Consider the following 12926-nt stretch of genomic DNA (forward strand, 5'->3'; position numbering starts at 1 on the left):
CCCCACTCTCTCCCCATAGCCCTGCATCAATCCCAAACTAATCCCACTGCCCCGCTCTCTTCCCCATATCCCTGTATCAATCCCAAACTAATCCCACTGCCCCACTCTCTCCCCATAGCCCTGTATCAATCCCCAAACTAATCCCACTGCCCCGCTCTCTCCCCATAGCCCTGTATCAATCCCCAAACTAATCCCACTGCCCCGCTCTCTCCCCATAGCCCTGTATCAATCCCCAAACTAATCCCACTGCCCCGCTCTCTCCCCATAGCCCTGTATCAATCCCCAAACTAATCCCACTGCCCCACTCTCTCCCCACAGACCTGTATCAATCCACAAAATAATCCCACTGCCCCACTTTCTCCCCATAGCCCTGTATCAATCCCCAAACTAATCCCACTGCCCCACTCTCTCCTCACAGCCCTGTATCAATCCACAAAATAATCCCACTGCCCCACTTTCTCCCCATAGACCTGCATCAATCCCCAAACTAATCCCACTGCCCCACTCTCTCCCCATAGCCCTGTATCAATCCACAAAATAATCCCACTGCCCCACTTTCTCCCCATAGCCCTGTATCAATCCCCAAACTAATCCCACTGCCCCACTCTCTACTCATAGCCCTGTATCAATCCCCAAACTAATCCCAATGCCCCACTCTCTCCCCATAGCCCTGAATCAATCCCAAACTAATCCCACTGTCCCACTCTCTCCCCATAGCCCTGAATCAATCCCAAACTAATCCCACTGCCCCACTCTCTCTCCCCACAGCCCTGTATCAATCCCAAACTAATCCCACTGCCCCACTCTCTCCCCATAGCCCTGCATCAATCCCAAACTAATCCCAATGCCCCACTCTCTCCCCACAGCCCTGTATCAATCCCAAACTAATCCCACTGCCCCACTCTCTATCCATAGCCCTGTATCATACCCCAAACTAATCCCACTGCCCCACTCTCTCCCCATAGCCCTGTATCAATCCCCAAACTAATCCCACTGCCCCACTCTCTCCCCATATCCCTGTATCAATCCCAAACTAATCCCACTGCCCCACTCTCTCCCCATAGCCCTGTATCAATCCCCAAACTAATCCCACTGCCCCACTCTCTCCCCATAGCCCTGTATCAATCCCAAACTAATCCCACTGCCCCACACTCTCCCCAGAGCCCTGTATCAATCCCCAAACTAATCCCACTTCCCCACTCTCTCTCCCCAAGCCCTGTATCAATCCACAAAATAATCCCACTGCCCCACTTTCTCCCCATAGCCCTGTATCAATCCCCAAACTAATCCCACTGCCCCACTCTCTCCTCATAGCCCTGTATCAATCCACAAAATAATCCCACTGCCCCACTTTCTCCCCATAGCCCTGCATCAATCCCCAAACTAATCCCACTGCCCCACTCTCTCCCCATAGCCCTGTATCAATCCACAAAATAATCCCACTGCCCCACTTTCTCCCCATAGCCCTGTATCAATCCCCAAACTAATCCCACTGCCCCACTCTCTACTCATAGCCCTGTATCAATCCCCAAACTAATCCCAATGCCCCACTCTCTCCCCATAGCCCTGAATCAATCCCAAACTAATCCCACTGTCCCACTCTCTCCCCATAGCCCTGAATCAATCCCAAACTAATCCCACTGCCCCACTCTCTCTCCCCACAGCCCTGTATCAATCCCAAACTAATCCCACTGCCCCACTCTCTCCCCATAGCCCTGCATCAATCCCAAACTAATCCCAATGCCCCACTCTCTCCCCACAGCCCTGTATCAATCCCAAACTAATCCCACTGCCCCACTCTCTATCCATAGCCCTGTATCATATCCCAAACTAATCCCACTGCCCCACTCTCTCCCCATAGCCCTGTATCAATCCCCAAACTAATCCCACTGCCCCACTCTCTCCCCATATCCCTGTATCAATCCCAAACTAATCCCACTGCCCCACTCTCTCCCCATAGCCCTGTATCAATCCCCAAACTAATCCCACTGCCCCACTCTCTCCCCATAGCCCTGTATCAATCCCAAACTAATCCCACTGCCCCACTCTCTCCCCATAGCCCTGTATCAATCCCCAAACTAATCCCACTGCCCCACACTCTCCCCAGAGCCCTGTATCAATCCCCAAACTAATCCCACTTCCCCACTCTCTCTCCCCAAGCCCTGTATCAATCCCCAAACTAATCCCACTGCCCCACTCTCTCCCCATAGTCCTGTATCAATCCCAAACGAATCCCACTGCCCCACTCTCTCCCCACAGCCCTGTATCAATCCCCAAACTAATCCCACTGCCCCCGCTCTCTCCCCATAGCCCTGTATCAATCCACAAACTAATCCCACTGCCCCGCTCTCTCCCCACAGCCCTGTATCAATCCCCAAACTAATCCCACTGCCCCACTCTATCCCCATAGCCCTGTATCAATCCCAAACTAATCCCACTGCCCCACTCTCTCCCCAGAGCCCTGTATCAATCCCCAAACTAATCCCACTGCCCCACTCTCTCCCCATAGCCCTGTATCAATCCCCGTACTAATCCCACTGCCCCACTCTCTCCCCACAGCCCTGTATCAATCCCCAAACGAATCCCACTGCCCCACTCTCTCCTCATAGCCCTGTATCAATCCCCAAACTAATCCCACTTCCACACTCTCTCTCCCCAAGCCCTGTATCAATCCCCAAACTAATCCCACTGCCCCGCTCACTCTCCATAGCCCTGTATCAATCCCAAACTAATCCCACTGCCCCACTCTCTCCCCACAGCCCTGTATCAACCCCCAAACTAATCCCACTGCCCCACTCTCCCCCCATAGCCCTGTATCAATCCCCAAACTAATCCCACTGCCCCACTCTCTCTCCCCATAGCCCTGTATCAATCCCAAACTAATCCCACTGCCCCACTCTCTCTCCCCATAGCCCTGTATCAATCCCAAACTAATCCCACTGCCCCGCTCTCTCCCCATAGCCCTGTATCAATCCACAAACTAATCCCACTGCCCCACTCTCTCCCCATAGCCCTGTATCAATCCCAAACTAATCCCACTGCCCCACTCTCTCTCCCCATAGCCCTGTATCAATCCCAAACTAATCCCACTGCCCCGCTCTCTCCCCATAGCCCTGTATCAATCTCCAAACTAATCCCACTGCCTCACTCTCTCCCCATAGCCCTGTATCAATCCCCAAACTAATCCCACTGCCCCGCTCTCTCCCCATAGCCCTGTATCAATCCCCAAACTAATCCCACTGCCCCACTCTCTCCCCATAGCCCTGTATCAATCCCCAAACTAATCCCACTGCCCCGCTCTCTCCCCACAACCCTGTATCAATCCCCAAACTAATCCCACTGCCCCACTCTCTCCCCATAGCCCTGTATCAATCCCCAAACTAATCCCACTGCCCCGCTCTCTCCCCATAGTCCTGTATCAATCCCCAAACTAATCCCACTGCCCCACTCTCTCCCCATAGCCCTGTATCAATCCCCAAACTAATCCCACTGCCCCGCTCTCTCCCCATAGCCATGTATCAATCCACAAACTAATCCCACTGCCCCGCTCTCTCCCCATAGCCCTGTTTCAATCCACAAACTAATCCTAATGCCCCCCTCTCTCCCCAAAGCCCTGTATCAATCCCCAAACTAATCCCACTGCCCCGCTCTCTCCCCATAGCCCTGAATCAATCCCCAAACTAATCCCACTGCCCCACTCTCTCCCCATAGCCCTGCATCAATCCCAAACTAATCCCACTGCCCCACTCTCTCCCCATAGCCCTGCATCAATCCCAAACTAATCCCAATGCCCCACTCTCTCCCCATAGCCCTGTATCAATCCCAAACTAATCCCACTGCCCCGCTCTCTCCCCATAGCCCTGTATCAATCCCCAAACTAATCCCACTGCCCCGCTCTCTCCCCATAGCCCTGTATCAATCCCAAACTAATCCCACTGCCCCGCTCTCTCCCCATAGCCCTGTATCAATCCCCAAACTAATCCCACTGCCCCACTCTATCCCCATAGCCCTGTATCAATCCCCAAACTAATCCCACTGCCCCACTCTCTCCCCATAGCCCTGCATCAATCCCAAACTAATCCCACTGCCCCACTCTCTCCCCATAGCCCTGCATCAATCCCAAACTAATCCCACTGCCCCGCTCTCTCCCCATAGCCCTGTATCAATCCCAAACTAATCCCACTGCCCCGCTCTCTCCCCATAGCCCTGTATCAATCCCCAAACTAATCCCACTGCCCCGCTCTCTCCCCACAGCCCTGTATCAATCCCAAACTAATCCCACTGCCCCACTCAATCCCCATAGCCCTGCATCGATCCACAAACTAATACCACTGCCCACTCTCTCCCCATAGCCCTGTATCAATCCCCAAACTAATCCCACTGCCCCACTCTATACCCATAGCCCTGTATCAATCCCCAAACTAATCCCACTGCCCCACTCCCTCCCCATAGCCCTGCATCAATCCCCAAACTAATCCCACTGCCCCACTCTCTCCCCATAGCCCTGTATCAATCCCAAACTAATCCCACTGCCCCACTCTCTCCCCATAGCCCTGTATCAATCCCAAACTAATCCCACTGCCCCACTCTCTCCCCATAGCCCTGCATCAATCCCAAACTAATCCCACTGCCCCACTCTCTCCCCATAGCCCTGTATCAATCCCAAACTAATCCCACTGCCCCGCTCTCTCCCCATAGCCCTGTATCAATCCCAAACTAATCCCACTGCCCCGCTCTCTCACCACAGCCCTGTATCAATCCAGAAACTAATCCCACTGCCCCACTCTCTCCCCATAGCCCTGTATCAATCCACAAACTAATCCCACTGCCCCGCTCTCTCCCCATAGCCCTGTATCAATCCCAAACTAATCCCAATGCCCCACTCTATCCCCATAGCCCTGTATCAATCCCAAACTAATCCCACTGCCCGACTCTCTCCCCACAGCCCTGTATCAATCCCAAACTAATCCCAATGCCCCACTCTCTCCCCATAGCCCTGTATCAATCCCCAAACTAATCCCACTGCCCCACTCTCTCCCCACAGCCCTGTATCAATCCCCAAACTAATCCCACTGCCCCACTCTCTCCCCATAGCCCTGTATCAATCCCCAAACTAATCCCACTGCCCCGCTCTCTCCCCATAGCCCTGCATCAATCCCCAAACTAATCCCACTGCCCCACTATCTCTCCCCAGAGCCCTGTATCAATGCCAAACTAATCCCACTGCCCCACTCTCTCCCCATAGCCCTGTATCAATCCACAAACTAATCCCACTGCCCCACTCTCTCCCCATAGCCCTGTATCAATCCCAAACTAATCCCACTGCCCCACTCTCTCCCCATAGCCCTGTATCAATCCCCAAACTAATCCCACTGCCCCACTCTCTCCCCATAGCCCTGTATCAATCCCCAAACTAATCCCACTGCCCCGCTCTCTCCCCATAGACCTGTATCAATCCCCAAACTAATCCCACTGCCCCACTCTCTCCCCATAGCCCTGTATCAATCCCAAACTAATCCCACTGCCCCACTCTCTCCCCATAGCCCTGTATCAATCCCCAAACTAATCCCACTGCCCCACTCTCTCCCCATAGCCCTGTATCAATCCCCAAACTAATCCCACTGCCCCGCTCTCTCCCCATAGCCCTGTATCAATCCCCAAACTAATCCCACTGCCCCACTCTCTCCCCATAGACCTGTATCAATCCACAAACTAATCCCACTGCCCCGCTGTCTCCCCAAAGCCCTGTATCAATCCCCAAACTAATCCCACTGCCCCACTCTCCCCCCATAGCCCTGTATCAATCCCCAAACTAAGCCCACTGCCCCACTCTATCCCCATAGCCCTGTATCAATCCCAAACTAATCCCACTGCCCCACTCTATCCCCATAGCCCTGTATCAATCCCAAACTAATCCCACTGCCCCACTCTCTCCCCGTAGACCTGTATCAATCCACAAACTAATCCCACTGCCCCGCTGTCTCCCCAAAGCCCTGTATCAATCCCCAAACTAATCCCACTGCCCCACTCTATCCCCATAGCCCTGTATCAATCCCAAACTAATCCCACTGCCCCACTCTATCCCCATAGCCCTGTATCAATCCCAAACTAATCCCACTGCCCCGCTCTCTCCCCATAGCCCTGTATCAATTCCCAAACTAATCCCAATGCCCCACTCTATCCCCATAGCCCTGTATCAATCCCAAACTAATCCCACTGCCCCGCTCTCTCCCCATAGCCCTGTATCAATTCCCAAACTAATCCCACTGCCCCACTCTATCCCCATAGCCCTGTATCAATCCCAAACTAATCCCACTGCCCTGCTCTCTACCCATAGCCCTGTATCAATCCCCAAACTAATCCCACTGACCCACTCGATCCCCATAGCCCTGTATCAATCCCAAACTAATCCCACTGCCCCACTTTCTCTCCCCATAGCCCTGTATCAATTCCCAAACTAATCCCACTGCCCCACTCTATCCCCATAGCCCTGTATCAATCCCAAACTAATCCCACTGCCCCACTCTCTCCCCATAGCCCTGTATCAATCCCCAAACTAATCCCACTGACCCACTCGATCCCCATAGCCCTGTATCAATCCCCAAACTAATCCCACTGACCCACTCGATCCCCATAGCCCTGTATCAATCCACAAACTAATCCCACTGCCCCACTCTCTCCCCATTGACCTGTATTAATCCCCAAACTAATCCCACTGCCCCGCTCTCTCCCCATAGCCCTGTATCAATCCCCAAACTAATCCCACTGCCCTGCTCTCTCCCCATCGCCCTGTATCAATCCCCAAACTAATCTCACTGCCCCACTCGATCCCCATAGCCCTGTATCAATCCCAAACTAATCCCACTGCCCCACCTTCTCTCCCTATAGCCCTGTATCAATCCCCAAACTAAACCCACTGCCCCGCTCTCTCCCCATAGCCCTGTATCAATCCCCAAACTAATCCCACTGCCCCGCTCTCTCCCCATAGCCCAGTATCAATCCCCAAACTAATCCCACTGCCCCACTCTCTCTCCCCATAGCCCTGTACCATTCCCAAACTAATCCCACTGCCCCACTCTCTCCCCATAGCCCTGTATCAATCCCAAACTAATCCCACTGCCCCACTCTCTCCCCACAGCCCTGTATCAATCCCAAACTAATCCCACTGCCCCGCTCTCTCCCCATAGCCCAGTATCAATCCCAAACTAATCCCACTGCCCCGCTCTCTCCCCATAGCCCTGTATCAATCCCCAAACTAATCCCACTGCCCCACTCTCTCCCCATAGCCCTGTATCAATCCCCAAACTAATCCCACTGCCCCACTCTCTCCCCATAGCCCTGTATCAATCCCAAACTAATCCCACTGCCCCACTCTCTCCCCATAGCCCTGTATCAATCCCCAAACTAATCCCAATGCCCCACTCTCTCCCCATAGCCCTGTATCAATCCCCAAACTAATCCCAATGCCCCACTCTCTCCGCATAGCCCTGTATCAATCCCCAAACTAATCCCACTGCCCCACTCTCCCCCCATAGCCCTGTATCAATCCCAAACTAATCCCACTGCCCCGCTCTCTCCGCATAGCCCTGTATCAATCCCCAAACTAATCCCACTGCCCCACTCTCTCCCCATCGCCCTGTATCAATCCCCAAACTAATCCCACTGCCCCACTCTCCCCCCATAGCCCTGTATCAATCCCAAACTAATCCCACTGCCCCGCTCTCTCCGCATAGCCCTGTATCAATTCCCAAACTAATCCCACTGCCCCACTCTATCCCCATAGCCCTGTATCAATCCCAAACTAATCCCACTGCCCCGCTCTCTCCCCATAGCCCTGTATCAATCCCCAAACTAATCCCACTGCCCCACTCTCCCCCCATAGCCCTGTATCAATCCCAAACTAATCCCACTGCCCCACTCTCTCCCCACAGCCCTGTATCAATCCCCAAACTAATCCCAATGCCCCACTCTCTCCCCATCGCCCTGTATCAATCCCCAAACTAATCCCACTGCCCCACTCTCTCCCCATAGCCCTGTATCAATCCCCAAACTAAACCAACTGACCTGTTCTCTCCCCACAGCCCTGTATCAATCCCCAAACTAATCCCACTGCCCCACTCTCTCCCCATAGCCCTGTATCAATCCCCAAACTAATCCCACTGCCCCACTCTCCCCCCATAGCCCTGTATCAATCCCCAAACTAATCCCACTGCCCCACTCTCCCCCCATAGCCCTGTATCAATCCCCAAACTAATCCCACTGCCCCACTCTCTCCCCATAGCCCTGTATCAATCCCCAAACTAATCCCACTGCCCCACTCTCCCCCCATAGCCCTGTATCAATCCCCAAACGAATCCCACTGCCCCACTCTCTCCCCATAGCCCTGTATCAATCCCCAAACTGATCCCACTGCCCCACTCTATCCCCATAGCCCTGTATCAATCCCAAACTGATCCCACTGCCCCACTCTATCCCCATAGCCCTGTATCAATCCCCAAACTAATCCCACTGCCCCGCTATCTCCCCATCGCCCTGCATCAATCCCCAAACTAATCCCACTGCCCCACTCTCTCCCCATAGCCCGCTATCAATCCTCAAACTAATCGCACTGCCCCACTCTATCTCCATAGCCCTGTATCAATCCCAAACTAATCCCACTGCTCCACTCTCTCCCCATAGCCCGCTATCAATCCCCAAACTAATCCCACTGCCCCACTCTATCTCCATAGCCCTGTATCAATCCCAAACTAATCCCACTGCCCCACTCTCTCCCCATAGCCCTGTATCAATCCACAAACTAATCCCACTGACCCACCCTCTCCCCATAGTCCTGTATCAATCCCAAACTAATCCCACTGCCCCACTCTCTCTCCCCATAGCCCTGAATCAATCCCAAACTAATCCCACTGCCCCACTCTCTCCCCATAGCCCTGTATCAATCCCCAAACTAATCCCACTGCCCCACTCTCTCCCCATAGCCCTGTATCAATCCCCAAACTAATCCCACTGCCCCACTCTATCCCCATAGCCCTGTATCAATCCCCAAACTGATCCCACTGCCCCACTCTATCCCCATAGCCCTGTATCAATCCCCAAACTGATCCCACTGCCCCACTCTCTACGCACAGCCCTGTATCAATCCCCAAACTAATCCCACTGCCCCACTCTCTCCCCATAGCCCTGTATCAATCCCAAACTAATCCCACTGCCCCACTCTGTCCCCATAGACCTGTATCAATCCACAAACTAATCCCACTGCCCCGCTGTCTCCCCAAAGCCCTGTATCAATCCCCAAACTAATCCCACTGCCCCACTCTATCCCCATAGCCCTGTATCAATCCCAAACTAATCCCACTGCCCCACTCTCTCCCCACAGACCTGTACCAATCCCAAACTAATCCCACTGCCCCACTCTATCCCCATAGCCCTGTATCAATCCCAAACTAATCCCACTGCCCCACTCTATCCCCATAGCCCTGTATCAATCCCAAACTAATCCCACTGCCCCGCTCTCTCCCCACAGCCCTGTATCAATCCCCAAACTAATCCCACTGCCCCACTCTCTCCCCACAGCCCTGTATCAATCCCCAAACTAATCCCACTGCCCCACTCTCTCCCCATAGCCCTGTATCATTCCCCAAACTAATCCCACTGCCCCACTCTCTCCCCATAGACCTGTATCAATCGCCAAACTAATCCCACTGCCCCACTCTCTCCCCATAGCCCTGTATCAATCCCCAAACTAATCCCACTGCCCCGCTCTCTCCCCATAGCCCTGTATCAATCCCCAAACTAATCCCACTGCCCCGCTCTCTCCCCATAGCCCTGTATCAATCCCCAAACTAATCCCACTGCCCCGCTCTCTCCCCATAGCCCTGTATCAATCCCAAACTAATCCCACTGCCCTGCTCTCTCCCCATAGCCCTTTATCAATCCCAAACTAATCCCACTGCCCCACTCTCTCCCCATAGCCCAGTATCAATCCCCAAACTAATCCCACTGCCCCACTCTCTCCCCATAGCCCTGTATCAATTCCCAAACTAATCCCACTGCCCCACTCTCTCCCCAGAGCCCTGTATCAATCCCAAACTAATCCCACTGCCCTGCTCTCTCCCCATAGTCCTGTATCAATCCCCAAACTAATCCCACTGCCCCGCTCTCTCCCCATAGTCCTGTATCAATCCCCAAACTAATCCCACTGCCCCGCTATCACCCCATAGCTCTGTATCAATCCCAAACTAATCCCACTGCCCCATTCTCTCCCTACAGCCCTGTATCAATCCCCAAACTAAACCCACTGCCCCGCTCTCTCCCCATAGCCCTGTATCAATCCCCAAACTAAACCCACTGCCCCGCTCTCTCCCCATAGCCCTGTATCAATCCACAAACTAATCCCACTGCCCTGCTCTCTCCCCATAGCCCAGTATCAATCCCAAACTAATCCCACTGCCCCACTCTCTCCCCACAGCCCTTTCTCAATCCCCAAACTAATCCCACTGCCCCACTCTCTCCCCATAGTCCTGCATCAATCCACAAACTAATCCCACTGCACCACCCTCTCCCCATCGCCCTGTATCAATCCCCAAACTAATCCCACTGCCCCGCTCTCTCCCCATAGCCCTGTATCAATCCCAAACTAATCCCACTGCCCTGCTCTCTCCCCATAGCCCTGTATCAATCCCCAAACTAATCCCACTGCCCCATTCTCTCCCCATAGTCCTGTATCAATCCCCAAACTAATCCCACTGCCCCGCTCTCTCCCCATAGCCCTGAATCAATCCCAAACTAATCCCACTGCCCCACTCTCTCTCCCCATAGCCCTGTATCAATCCCCAAACTAATCCCACTGCCCCACTCTCTCCCCATAGCCCTGTATCAATCCCCAAACTAATCCCACTGCCCCACTCTCTCCCCATAGCCCAGTATCAATCCCCAAACTAATCCCACTGCCCCGCTCTCTCCCCACAGCCCTGTATCAATCCACAAAATAATCCCACTGCCCCACTCTCTCCCCATAGCCCTGTATCAATCCCAAACTAATCCCACTGCCCCACTCTCTCCCCATAGCCCTGTATCAAACCCAAACTAATCCCACTGCCCCACTCTATCCCCGTAGCCCTGTATCAATCCCCAAACTAATCCCACTGCCCCACTCTCTCCCCATAGCCCTGTATCAATCCCAAACTAATCCCACTGCCCCACTCTCTCCCCATAGCCCAGTATCAATCCCCAAACTAATCCCACTGCCCCGCTCTCTCCCCACAGCCCTGTATCAATCCCAAACTAATCCCACTGCCCCACTCTATCCCCATAGCCCTGTATCGATCCACAACTAATCCCACTGCCCCACTCTCTCCCCATAGCCCTGTATCAATCCCCAAACTAATCCCACTGCCCCGCTCTCTCCCCAGAGCCCTGTATCAATCCCAAACTAATCCCACTGCCCCGCTCTCACCCCATAGCCCTGTATCAATCCCCAAACTAATCCCACTGCCCCACTCTCTCCCCATAGCCCTGTATCAATCCACAAACTAATCCCACTGCCCCGCTCTCTCCCCATCGCCCTGTATCAATCCCAAACTCATCCCACTGCCCCACTCTCTCCCCATAGCCCTGTATCAATCCCCAAACTAATCCCACTGCCCCACTCTCTCCCCACAGCCCTGTATCAATCCCAAACTAATCCCACTGCCCCACTCTCTCCCCATAGCCCTGTATCAATCCCCAAACTAATCCCACTGCCCCGGTCTCTCCCCATAGTCCTGTATCAATCCCCAAACTAATCCCACTGCCCCGCTCTCTCCCCATAGCCCTGTATCAATCCCCAAACTAATCCCACAGCCCCGCTCTCTCCCCATAGCCCTGTATCAATCCCCAAACTAATCCCACTGCCCCACTCTCTCTCCCCATAGCCCTGTATCAATCCCCAAACTAATCCCACTGCCCCACTCTCTCTCCCCATAGCCCTGTATCAATCCCAAACTAATCCCACTGCCCCACTCTCTCAACATATCCCTGTATCAATCCCAAACTAATCCCACTGTCCCACTCTCTCCCCATATCCCTGTATCAATCCCAAACTAATCCCACTGCCCCGCTCTCCACCCATAGCCCTGTATCAATCCCCAAACTAATCCCACTGCCCCACTCTCTCCCCATAGCCCAGTATCAATCCCCAAACTAATCCCACTGCCCCGCTCTCTCCCCACAGCCCTGTATCAATCCCAAACTAATCCCACTGCCCCACTCTATCCCCATAGCCCTGTATCGATCCACAACTAATCCCACTGCCCCACTCTCTCCCCATAGCCCTGTATCAATCCCCAAACTAATCCCACTGCCCCGCTCTCTCCCCAGAGCCCTGTATCAATCCCAAACTAATCCCACTGCCCCGCTCTCACCCCATAGCCCTGTATCAATCCCCAAACTAATCCCACTGCCCCACTCTCTCCCCATAGCCCTGTATCAATCCACAAACTAATCCCACTGCCCCGCTCTCTCCCCATCGCCCTGTATCAATCCCAAACTCATCCCACTGCCCCACTCTCTCCCCATAGCCCTGTATCAATCCCCAAACTAATCCCACTGCCCCACTCTCTCCCCATAGCCCTGTATCAATCCCAAACTAATCCCACTGCCCCACTCTCTCCCCATAGCCCTGTATCAATCCCCAAACTAATCCCACTGCCCCGGTCTCTCCCCATAGTCCTGTATCAATCCCCAAACTAATCCCACTGCCCCGCTCTCTCCCCATAGCCCTGTATCAATCCCCAAACTAATCCCACTGCCCCGCTCTCTCCCCATAGCCCTGTATCAATCCCCAAACTAATCCCACTGCCCCACTCTCTCTCCCCATAGCCCTGTATCAATCCCCAAACTAATCCCACTGCCCCACTCTCTCTCCCCATAGCCCTGTATCAATCCCA

This window comes from Heptranchias perlo, unplaced genomic scaffold, assembly GCF_035084215.1.
Source record: "Heptranchias perlo isolate sHepPer1 unplaced genomic scaffold, sHepPer1.hap1 HAP1_SCAFFOLD_353, whole genome shotgun sequence".
Lineage (NCBI taxonomy): Eukaryota > Metazoa > Chordata > Chondrichthyes > Hexanchiformes > Hexanchidae > Heptranchias > Heptranchias perlo.